Source organism: Halichoerus grypus, chromosome 2 (assembly GCF_964656455.1).
Source record: "Halichoerus grypus chromosome 2, mHalGry1.hap1.1, whole genome shotgun sequence".
NCBI classification, from domain to species: domain Eukaryota; kingdom Metazoa; phylum Chordata; class Mammalia; order Carnivora; family Phocidae; genus Halichoerus; species Halichoerus grypus.
Window position 1 is genome coordinate 76,960,766 of NC_135713.1, and position 12,050 is coordinate 76,972,815.

The 12,050-nt window shown below is 39.7% G+C and overlaps 1 pseudogene; it reads right to left on the reverse strand.

The window, feature by feature from the left end:
* Positions 1–204: 204 nt before the first annotated feature.
* On the reverse strand, positions 205–1,739 carry LOC118553966 (interferon regulatory factor 6 pseudogene; annotated as a pseudogene).
* Positions 1,740–12,050: the final 10,311 nt, after the last annotated feature.

A 12,050-nucleotide genomic window follows, 5' to 3' on the forward strand; every position in this document is an offset into this window, starting at 1 on the left:
ACACTAACATTGCGAGCTTTAAAAAAGAAAGGGGGAATAAGAAGGGTGATTTTTCCATAAATTAAATCAACTTTAAAAGCCAGGCATATGTGGAGAATTGGAGGCCACTAACATTGTTAGAAAGAAGAAGTTTAAAAGCTGGTGAAATCTGAGTAATAAAAAGTACCGATATGTACAATACTGTAAAAAAGATGGCATTCATGATTACTGGGCTGGCACGGCAGGGGCTAGTTGCATGCTGGGGGTGGGCTGCATGGGCTGCCAGCTTTCCTGGGTTTGGAGGATGCTGTACAGCTGCTTCAGTTGAGCAACGATGTTATCTTTGATGTCTGGAGTTGAGATCTGCAGGCAGACCCTGCCACTGTCAAAGGACTGTGTAAAATCACCAGAAAACATCTCGTAGATCATCCGAGCTACCACTGGAATGACCTGAACCAAGATGAGTTTCCTTTCCAGGGGTTTCCCATCTGGCCATTCTTCCCCGAAGCATAAGTAGATCTCAAATGGTGGCTGCTTCTCTATCTGTCCTTTCTGGTGGGCAATGAGATCACTAAGGAACGTTTCCAGGCAAAACAGTTTGACCTTCTTTTGTCTCTCAATCAGGTTGGGGGCAACAGGTGATGGGGCACATGGCCCAGACCAGTACACCTTGCACTGGCACAGCCTGATGGCATAAATGGCATGACCGCTGACCCCCAGGATCAGTCCTCTGTCCATGACGTCTAGCAGCTTACTGGTGAACAGCTTCTGTTTCTCATTGGTGATATGCTCTGGACCTGGGAACTTGACCTGTTCCAGGCTGACAGGACCAAAGAGCTCCTCTTGTTCAGGCATGGGACCCAGGTCCGCATAGAAGAGCCGGCAGCCCTGGGGGTTGCTCACGGTCATGGTCTGCCCCTATTCCTTCCCACGGTACTGAAACTTGATGTCCAGGTCAGTCATGGGAGAGAGCTGATCCACAGCTCTGGAGAGCTATAGAAGGGCTGTATAGGTGCCTGGGGTACATCTATTTCCAGAGCTTCAGTTTTGGGCCACACTGCTTCAGGGCTGCAGTTGCCCACACTGGCTGGTGCCCTGGGAGAACCACTGATGTTCAGGAAGGAGAAGGTGTCCTGGATGGGAACATGGTGCTGTGACTGATCAAGCTCATCTTCCTCATCTTCTTCATCTACATCATTATCCTTCTCATCCCAAGGAGCAGATCCAGTAGATCCTGGGTTAATGATTGATCCCTGAGGCTGCAGGATGTCACACACTTGATATATCTTCACTGGGCTCATGGGTACTTCCTTGGTGCCATTGTACATCAGGTTGAATTCCCTGCTCTTGTAGAGAGCACCGCAGAGCTGGGCCTTCCATTTAGCTGGGTCAGGGTCATCTACCCCTTCCTGGTACTTCCCTGTCTCCACAGCCCAGACCTTGAAAATGGTATTTTCCTCCTCTTGTTGGGGGCTATGCCGGGTAGCATGTTTCCAGGGAATCTGGAAGCGTTTGGAGTCCCTGTGTAGCCAGATGAGCCCGGGGTACAGGCCACTATCCACCTGGGCCACCAGCCAGGGCTTCAGCCGAACTCTGCGGGGGTGGAGGGCCATGATAGAGATGAGCAGGCAGCATATCCACGGGGACCCGAGGAGCTGGGCCTCAAGTCAGCTCTCCTAGCTCTGGGCCAGCCAAAGACTCTTTTCTCAATCCAGCGACCAGAAGCGGACGTCCCTCCGAACCACGTCCCCAGTTAAGATCACCCGTTGATCTTAAGTTGAGAGATACAAACTACTGAAAATCAAGGCTTAATATGAAATTAGGACAATTAAGACATTGACATTGTACAAAGTATAAATGAAAACTCAATTTGAATAAGTTGAAAACCCAGACAAAGACTCACATATGGATGGTATATGACAGAGCCAGCCCTGCAGAGCAGTGGGGAAAGAACAGTTCTTTCAATGAACGGTGCTGGGTATATTCAATATCTGTGCACAGTGGGGTGGGGGCAGGAACTTGACAAGCTCGCCTCCTCTCAGCCTACACAGCACACAAAGCAATTCCAGGTGAATTGTAATTATACATGTAGAAGGCTAAGAGAGATGGCATTTGCTAGATAACATATAGGAGTATCTTTTTGACCTTAGGATGATGAAAGATTTCTTAAACACAGTTGCAAAACTCACTAGCCATAAAGGGTAAGATTGATAAATTAAAATATATTGAAACTAGAATCATCTATCAAAACATCCTTTTAATAGACTGAACAGGTAAGCCATTGTCTAGGTTTTAAAAAATCAAGATCTGCGAATGTTTTTTTTCCATAAACACCTCTTCTGTTTATATTTTTAGATAGGATCATCCCTTACATTTATTTGCAAATGTTAATTATGTTAATTTTTAAATGGTTTCTATTTTTTCATGGATTTTCATTTTTCTGTTTGCAGAGTTTCTTCCTTTCACTGTGTTTGGGTTTTGCAAATGTTATGATTATTGCTTGTTCATTTCACACTGGCATTTAAACTTCCTGATTTTCCATTTGTGAATGAAGTTTCTCATTAGAGCAACTTCCCTCCCGTTACTGTGAAAGAGGGTTAGTTTGTGCCCCTGGGGTGGGAAGTGAAGGCCTTGTGTCTTTTCAGTTTGTGAGTTCATTCTGCTCTTGGTAAATACCTCTGCAACCCCATTTCCTGCATTCAATGCTTTAGTCCAGAAGTGTATGTTACTCTTACTTCTCAACTATTATTCAGCATAAGCCAAAATGGAAGAAGGTGCTGACCTACCATGTTGCTACATGTGTCTTCCCCAGTTCTCCTCGTGATCACCACCAAGCCCTATCGATTCTTTGGATCCACTTATTCTTCATTTGGAGCACCCTTCAAATTTCATAGAATTCTTCTTTCCGTGTTTCAGCCTATGCTTTTTCCAATCTTCATGGCTGGTCTCAGGGCATGTTACCTGTGCAGTCCCACAGGGCCTGGCACTCAGAAGGGCCCTGCGCTTGGTTTAATGTTACCATCTTGAAATTCTTAATAATTTTTAAACAATAGTGCTGGATTTTCATTTTGCACTGGGACTCCCCAAACATGTAGCTGGGCCTGTCTAATGGCTTTCACTACAACCTTGATTTCTTAATTGCTTTTAGGATTCCTCAAACATTTTCTTCTGCTATAGTAATTTTTTCCTGTATCCAATGCAATTATATTTTTTATTTTGTAAGCTTCATGGAGGTATAAAATTCACTTATTTTAAGTGTACAGTACAACAATTGTTACTCATTTACAGAGTTATGCCAGCAACCATCACAACAATCAAGTTCTAAAACATTTTCAGCACTCCGAACAGATTCCATGTGCCCATTTCTAGTTACCTCCCGTTTTCATCACCATCTCTGCACTTTTTATATTTTCAAGGAATTTTTTAAAAAATATAAATTCTTAGGGGGGCTGTGTGTGTGTGTGTGTGTGTGTGTGTGTGCTTCTGCACGCATGTGTCTGGATGCCAAATTTCTCCTTCAAGGAAGTTGAAGAAGAATATTGAAGGAAATGATTGTCTCCAAAAAAGCAGTGTGTGAAACTATTAATCTGAGCAGCCAGTCACTTTTCTTCTCTTTTTCTCTCTAATAGGTAGTTAGTGAGAGGCCATTTTGTGTGAACTCAAGTCTGGTGACGAGATAGTGAATAGGATCTGTTTAGAATTAGGAACTTCTACCTAAAGAAAACCTGTTTGTTTGTTTTCTTTTGGATTAAAAAAAATATTTGAAAATAATATAACATACTACTTAGAGTCATAAACGGGTCATTGGTAAACTCAGTAAAACAATAATTAGAGATATAGTATACCAAATATACTTTTACTCATTCTTCTTTTGATTTTAATTTGTATAAAATATTTACTTTTTCTGATTATAAAACTCCTGAGTGGTTATATTTATAGATGTGCACAATATGGAATGATATATGGAGAAAAACAAAATTTCCAATTATTCTAATACTGTATCACATTTTCTCATATTTCTTTGCATATGTGTTTATCTAATGAGTTTTCTTGTTCGTTTCAATGTGGGATCATAACTCATATACAATTTTCTCCTTGTTGTTTCCTATGTATGTGATCATTTATGCATCTTCATAAATACTCTTCAAAAACATAATTTATCTGTGTGAGTAGCAGCTAACCTTGGACAAAAAAAGAGTCTAGGAGCAGGGTGTTAAATACTGTTCTGAATGTGAGAGTCATTAGCACCTACTTGTGATTCAGATCTTTCTAGATGGCTCTGTAGCAAGGAGACTGATTCAAGGTGATAAAAATTCTTTTGTAAGCCACCGCCTTAACAGAACTCTGCTAATGAAGCCATCTAGAGAAGGTAGAAGACCCTTTTAACTAATTTACTTAGGCAACCTCCATTTCTTAAATATGATTGCTTTCTATGTATTTCTTTCTTTCTCTCTCTCTCTCTTTTGATATAATTCCATTTATTTGAAATGTCCATAATAGGCAAATCCATAGAGACAGAAAGTAGATTAGTGGCTTCCAAGGGCAGAGGGATGGAGAGTGACTGCTAATAGGTAAAGGGTTTCTTTTGGGGGATGATGTAAATGTTCTAGAATTAGATGGTTACACATTGTAAATAAACTTAAAAATCACGGAGTTGTACATTTTTAAAAGGTGAGTTTAGTAGAATTTGAACTATATATATTTTTTAACATATTTACATTGTAGTATTAATTTGTATGTTTCTGCTCCCAAGAAATTTTTATTCCATAAAGGTGAGACCTACACTCAATGCAATTCCATGCACATATTAGATGTTCAATAAAAGTTTACCAGTAAAAGAATGAGGGAGAGATGAAAACAAAGTACTGTTTTTGGTCTTACTCACTATTTTGGCCACTGAATAAGCCTGCTAATCTCCCTGAATGCAGAAAGCAGAAAGATATATAATTTAATTAGGTAAGTCCTATAAAGACATATAACATCACTTGGCAAGGTAATAATAAGCACTCTATAATCAGGCTGGCACATAATAAGCACTCTATAAATCAGGATATTATTATTAATAAAAATAATCTGTCTCCATATAGTCAGAAGCCTGAGCTCCCAGCCCTGGAGGCCAGGAACAAGTCATAGTTACAAATGGGTAGCAAATGTGGCCCCCACACCCAGGGATGGGCACAGGCACAGGCCTTCTCTAGTCTGGTTTGTCCAATCGGAAGCTTGCTTTGAGTACCCCTCAGGCCACCCTTCTTTTCATCTGCAGATATATTATTGAACATTGTAGCTCAGTCCTGTCCGTCTAAATTACATTAGGAGGATTGGGAGATGCTCTGCCCCGAGAAAACAGGATTTGGCAATTTGATTTCAGGAAGACTTGAAAGGTCAGAGATGGAAGGCCAAGGTGGAGTAAAAAGGGCTTTGAGCTTCTGCAGTGAGAACCACCAACTGGAGCAAGAATGGCAGTTACGGAAATGTAGGAGCAACGTCTTCTGTGAGAATCATCAACAGGATAGAATTTTGTCTGAGGAGGTGGGAGATACACTGAAGTGTCTAAAAGGAACATTTTTGTTAATTTTGTTGTTGTCATAGGATTTCTAATTAAAATAGTACTTTTGGCTCATCAAAACAATTTTCCTTATTTAGTAATACTAAAAAGTTATTTTAATTTCCCCTTAGTGTTTTTCATTATGTTTTTGTTAAATTTTATCCAGAGCCACTTTTAAAAACAGTGCTATAATTTTTATGCTTTAAATAAAATCTGTTTCCTTCTTATGAGCGATTGGCAATTATATAAGAAGTTAACGAAATGCTTATACGTATGGGAGGTTTTCTAGAATACATTTTTACACATAGCCGCTTGTTTGTTTTACAACTAGTTTCATGTCATGTTTTGTTGGTTGTTTGCAGATGAAAGGTTTTAAAAAAAAAACAAAACAGGGGTGCCTGGGTGGCTCAGTCGTTAAGCGTCTGCCTTCGGCTCAGGTCATGATCCCAGGGTCCTGGGATCGAGCCCCACATCGGGCTCCCTGCTCAGCGGGAAGCCTGCTTCTCCTTCTCCCACTCCCCCTGCTTGTGTTCCCTCTCTCGCTGTGTCTCTCTCTGTCAAATAAATAAATAAAATCTTTAAAAAAAACAAAAACCAAAAAACAAATATAGTTCTAAATAAATAGATAAGAGCCCGAAGTAAAACCCTGTATTTTCAGAGTTCGTGGTTATTATTACGTGTTTGGTGTCTGACCCTGGATGGGTTACCCAACATTCTGAGCTGTAATTTCCTATAAAATCTGTAAAGTGAGGACACCTGGGTGGCTCAGTTGGTTAAGCGACTGCCTTCGGCTCGGGTCATGATCCTGGAGTCCCTGGATCGAGTCCCGCATCGGGCTCCCTGCTCGGCAGGGAGTCTGCTTCTCCCTCTGACCCTCCCCCGTCTCATGCTCTCTCTCTCTCATTCTCTCTCTCTCAAATAAATAAAATCTTTTAAAAAATCTGTAAAGTGAAAATAATAGTATTCTGTTCACAGAGTTCCTGTGAGGATTAAATGAGAAAATGAACCTAAACGTTAAGCATAGGACTGGGGGCGTAGTAAATGCTCAATAAATAGTTGAAAAAAATTGAGTGTGCGAATGTGCGAAACAGTCCAGCAGGCTTTGTTTTCCTGGCAGATTATGTTCATATGACTGTGCAGGAAGATTGTAAACATCTGTGCCTTGGTTGCCATTCTCCTGATTTATTTAACCATGTGGATTTTGTCAACTATTTTCGATTAATCAGACACAGGCAATGCCATGGACGCCACACAGATGGTTTCGTCAGTCCGTCAGCGATGCCTGGGTGGGTGTGGCAATGCTGAGACCCGGCACATTAAAAGTTAGAGGCAAGGGAATTTGAGCTTTCAAATCTTGAGACTCCTGGGATGTTTTTAAGCTCCTGTATGCTTCACCTCTGATACTGGAAAAGTTGATCTTTCTGAATATATATATTTTAACAGAGTCAGCATCATCATGGCTGCCTGACTCATTAGGGAATGTTCTGAGTCTGTGATAGGAAGGAAGCAAGTGAGAAAGGTTGAGAGAGTTAAAAAACACAATTTAATGTCTGTTTCACTGCTCGTTTTTATTACTATAATATTAAGAAAATGTAGAGGTGCGGCGCCTGGGTGGCTCAGTGAGTTAAGCCTCTGCCTTCAGCTCAGGCCTGCTTCTCCCTCTGCCTCTGCCCCCACTCCTCTTGTGTGCTCTCTCTCTCTCTCTCTCTCTGGTGGATAATAAATAAAATCTTTAAAAAAAGAGAGAAAATGTAGAGATAAGAGCAGAATTTTTTTGACAGAGTCTACCTACAGTAGTGTTATAGTCCCAGTGTGGACAAATCAGAAAACACAGAGACTAGGAAAAAAATTTCTCATAATCCTTCCACTCAAAGATAACTACCCTTGACATTTTGATTACATCCTTCATTATGATTATTTATGTACAATATACCTGTGTATTTGCAAAAAATGGAATCAAACTGGAAAGTATTTTGTCACCTGCTTTTCCCACTTCGTGAGATAGTCCTAAAATTCTTTCACATTGTTTGAATGTTCTTCTTCATGATTCTTTTAAATAGATGTAAATAATCCACCACAGAAATGAAATGTTACTTCCTTAATCTCCTAAGTTTTGAGAGTTAGTTTTCAATCTTACTGCTATTGTTAAACAATGACTATTAAACCATTTTTAGCCAACAGAGAAAATTTTGGAAGGCATTGAGTGAGTAGCATAGAAAGCTTTCTATTCTAGCAAGGTTATCCCATAAAATTATTGTATTTGAAATCACTTACTAGCATTAGAGAAGAACACAGGGGAATAAAAACAGGTTTCTAAGACAAAATGCATAAAAAACAGGAGCTACAAGCTCCACGGAAAGAGAGAGTAGATAATACGGATGCATGCTGAGTGTCTCTGTACAGGCAATTCTCACTTTGCACAGGAGTGCAGGGCTGTGAAAACAACCATGCAGACTGAAACCATGCAAAGTAATACAGTGAGAAAATGTAAGATTGTTCCATGACCTTTAAAAATTTCTATCAAATATTGAAAATTCTCTATTGGTAATAAAAGTATGGTACAGTGAAACAAAAAAGAATAGCAAAACTAATGCTTATTTACATTGTAATGTAAAATAGTACAAATATTGAGAATTCAATGTTTTATTTCTTTGTAAAAAAACTTATCAAAAGTTGAACAGCGATTGCCATATTCTTGTAAATAAATTACGATGTATTCAATGCATCTCTTCTATGCCTTGGCAAATTCTGATCAGCTTCTGACATTTAATCCTTGGCTCTTTCAACGTCATGGAGTATCTCTGAGAGTGCCTTTGACGTGAAGTCTTCTGCCAACATCAGGCATTTCCTCTGGGACACCTGCCTCCTCTTTGTCGCAACCATTTCTCTCATTTACGTCCATAAGTTGGCCTTCCCTAGACTCCTCTAACTGCACGTCCAGGGTGTCTCCCACGGTGGTAGTATCAAGATTACCACCTTCAGCCATTTCTCCTGTAACTCCACGAATGTTAGACTCCAATTTCATTTCCAGCATTATCACTTTTCATTTCTTTGCTGTACTTTCATCTTCGTTGGCCAATTCCCTCTCTCAATTATCCATCTTTCTAAAACTTCATGGGATTTATCACCAAGAGACACAGAAGCAAAACTACCTGTTTTGCTGCCTGTACCTGATTGAGTAACACAGGCAGTGACCAATCACTGACGAACTTTGAAAGAAATGACATGATTGGCCACTGATCAGGATAAGCCTCCGCTATTCATGTCGTGATTTATGGACGAAAAAATTAGCAGCAAAATTTGTACTTTATACAATTATTCACAGTTAATGTACTGTGGAAATAGAAATGTGGACCAGGTTGTCAGGGATCAGTGCAATTTAACTAAACCGTGGTAACTGAACGGTGCATATTGGGACTGTGCAAAGCGAGGACTGCCTGTATATATTTATAAATAATGATTGAGGGGGATGGCTTTCCAAACTGGTTTTGATAGGCTGTGAATGGCAGTACTCCATTCTCCCTGTCTCAAGCTATCTGGGGGGCAACGTTGGTTTTATGGAGACTGAAGGATATGTTGCACTTAGATTTTGAACTATAGCATCCCACGTAAAGGGGAGAATCATGCTGATGAGGTGACTTGCTGCAATGAGCAGAATGTAGAAACTGTAATTCTTCCTCCTCTCATGTAACAGCACAGCAGAGCTCAGTGAGATTTCAGTCCAACATGGGGAGCTGATTGTTTCCTATGATTCTTATTCCCCGACAGTGCCCCCACACACCTCATGGATAGTGACAAAAAAAGCCTTGAGTTATAGGGCCAAGTCTCTGTGATAGTTCCAATAGGATACATCTTTGAAGTCAAGGTCAGGTCAATGGTGTTAAACATGAGGGTGGGGGGAGTGGAGGGACAAGGAACCAAGAAAGTTGAGGAATTTACAGCCAAGTCTGTAAACAAAGAAGATTGATGGTAGCTGAAGACAAACAGAGGATTCACTGGAAAGAAGATGAAATGGTCTTACGAAGTTAGGGTTGGGGACCCTGCAGAGATTCCCCACAGGGTCTTGATATGTCGTCCCAATTATCTTTGCACTACAGTGTCTGTCATGTAAAAAGACCTTACAGATGTTTGTTAAATGAAGTAGGAATTATTGTTGGGATTCCACCACAAAGACAAGCATTTTTTTAATGTCAATTTTGGAGAAATAATATTTTAATAAAACCTAGAATAAATTTGACTAACTGCACAGGGCACACAAATAATAGAATGGACCAATGATGGAAGTTAAGCACAAGGGTATTCAATGGGAAATTCATTTTTTCTCTCTGTTTGATGGTTTCTGCTCCTTTGCACTGTCCCCCAGGCAGTCAGAGTGATCTTTTAGAAATGTAATTCATATTACATAGTCTCTTGCTTAAAACTTTCCAATGGCATCCCTTGCACAAAGAATAAAATCTGAAGTGTTTATCATGGCTCACAAAGCCTCTGTAATCTGATCCTTAACAAATTCTCTGATCCTACTTCTTATCTCTCTCCTCCCTTTCCCCTATGCTCTCATATTCTTTTGTTACATTAGCCTTTTTTTCTATTCCACAAACAGGGAAGTTCATTGTGATCTTAGGATCTTTGCTCTTGCAGTTATCCCTGTTTGGCAAGTTCTATCTGTAGATTTTCACACGGAAAACTTTTTTTTTTTTTTAAGATTTTATTTATTTATTAGAGAGAGAGATCGAGAGCTCCCAAGCGGGGGGCGAGGCAGTAAACAGAAAACTTTTAACATGGTGTTTGAAGTAAAGGATATGTGATCACAACACTCCCTATAGGAAAAATGATGGAAGGTGAATCATCTGCATCAGTCAGGATAAATTGGTTGTGCGTCAGTGGCAAATGGTCCTCCAGATCTAAGCGGCTTAAAACAACAAAGGTGTAGTTTTTGCTCATGCTACATGGCCATTGTGGTTGGCAACAAGTTTCTACTCTTTGCTGAGATGCTAACATTTTATGATACCACCAACTCAACGTAAGGTTTCCAGGTCTGCCGTATCAGAAGAAGATGAGATAGTAGAGCGTTGTCAGTTAAGTGGTTTATCCCAGAAGTGACACAAATCATTGCTCAGATTTTATTGACTGTAAGTCTGGATCTGCTGTTTCCTATCTGAATTCTCATCTTTTTATCAGGCATTGTTGACAGGGACTAAATTTTCTTATTGGGATTTTCAAGATAATTTGAAGTACTTTTAACAATTTAGATTCCTGGGTCCCACCTTTTAAGATCTGATTTAGTTGGTGTGGGATGGGGAGTGGTCATCACTTAGTTACTTCCAGTAACTAAGCTGCAGGTGATGTGGAGACCACACTTGGAGAAACACACGTCTAGAGGCTAGAACAATGGTTGGTCTATTGTAAGTGCTTAATAAATATTTTTTTGACTATACACTTAGGGTTCCTTTATAAATAAAGACTTAAAGGAATGAATCAGTGATTTAAATGAAAAGAATCTGTGAATACCAAGTTACATTAGGAGAAAGAGAAACGCCCAGAATTCTATTCATCCACCCTTAAATAACTTCCGACTTCAGGAGGAGGTAATACTGGGACTTTCTTTCACAATGGGCATGTCATTAGGTTGATTCACACAGCATCCCAGCTATGTCATATATCTTGTTCAGGAAAAAGGCACAAGTCTAATGATACTAAAAAAAAAAAAGAGTGGATGAATTCTTTGACTCATTCCATTTGAAATGAACTATGGAAAAAGCAAATCCAATCTCATGTAATTAGAAGTTACTTTAATTACATGAAGTACAGCCTACATTTCTTTGACAATGATAGATAATAACCTCCTTTTTATGTTGTATTAAAAATCTAATGGCCAATAACTTTATGACCTTAACTAACTGAGACTGAACTCTCTTGTCACTTATTTCTGTGTTATTTTCACATTCTGACCACAGAATAACAATACTAGGAGTAAAGATCATAATGATGTCATAAACAGAGAACCATAAATGTATACTTTTTAAGTGAAGCTAAATGTTCCATTATGATAGATTACCCATCCCCTTGAAAAGCTCAACTATTTAAAAACCAGATCTGCTGCATTTTCAATACTCAGACTTTTCTCTGAAATGAAGTTTTAGGCTGGAGGTCTTCATGGGTGTGTATTCATGTGCATTATGTTTTGGTACATAAAATCTGAAAGCTTCTAAAGTATTAAAACTTTCATGTAAATCATGGAAGAAAAAAGAGACAACAAAAAGCTGGTACTTGGGGTGCCTGGGTGGCTCAGTCGTTAAGCGTCTGCCTTCAGCTCAGGGCATGATCCCGGGGTCCTGGGATCGAGCCCCGCATCGGGCTCCCTGCTCGGCAGGAGGCCTGCTTCTCCCTCTCCCACTCCCCCTTGCTGTGTTCCCTCTCTCACTGTGTCTCTCGCTGTCAAATAAATAAATAAAATCTTTAAAAAAAAAAAAAGCTGGTACTTAAAATATCCATTAATTGTTTTAAAAATTAATTTGCAGGAGGATTC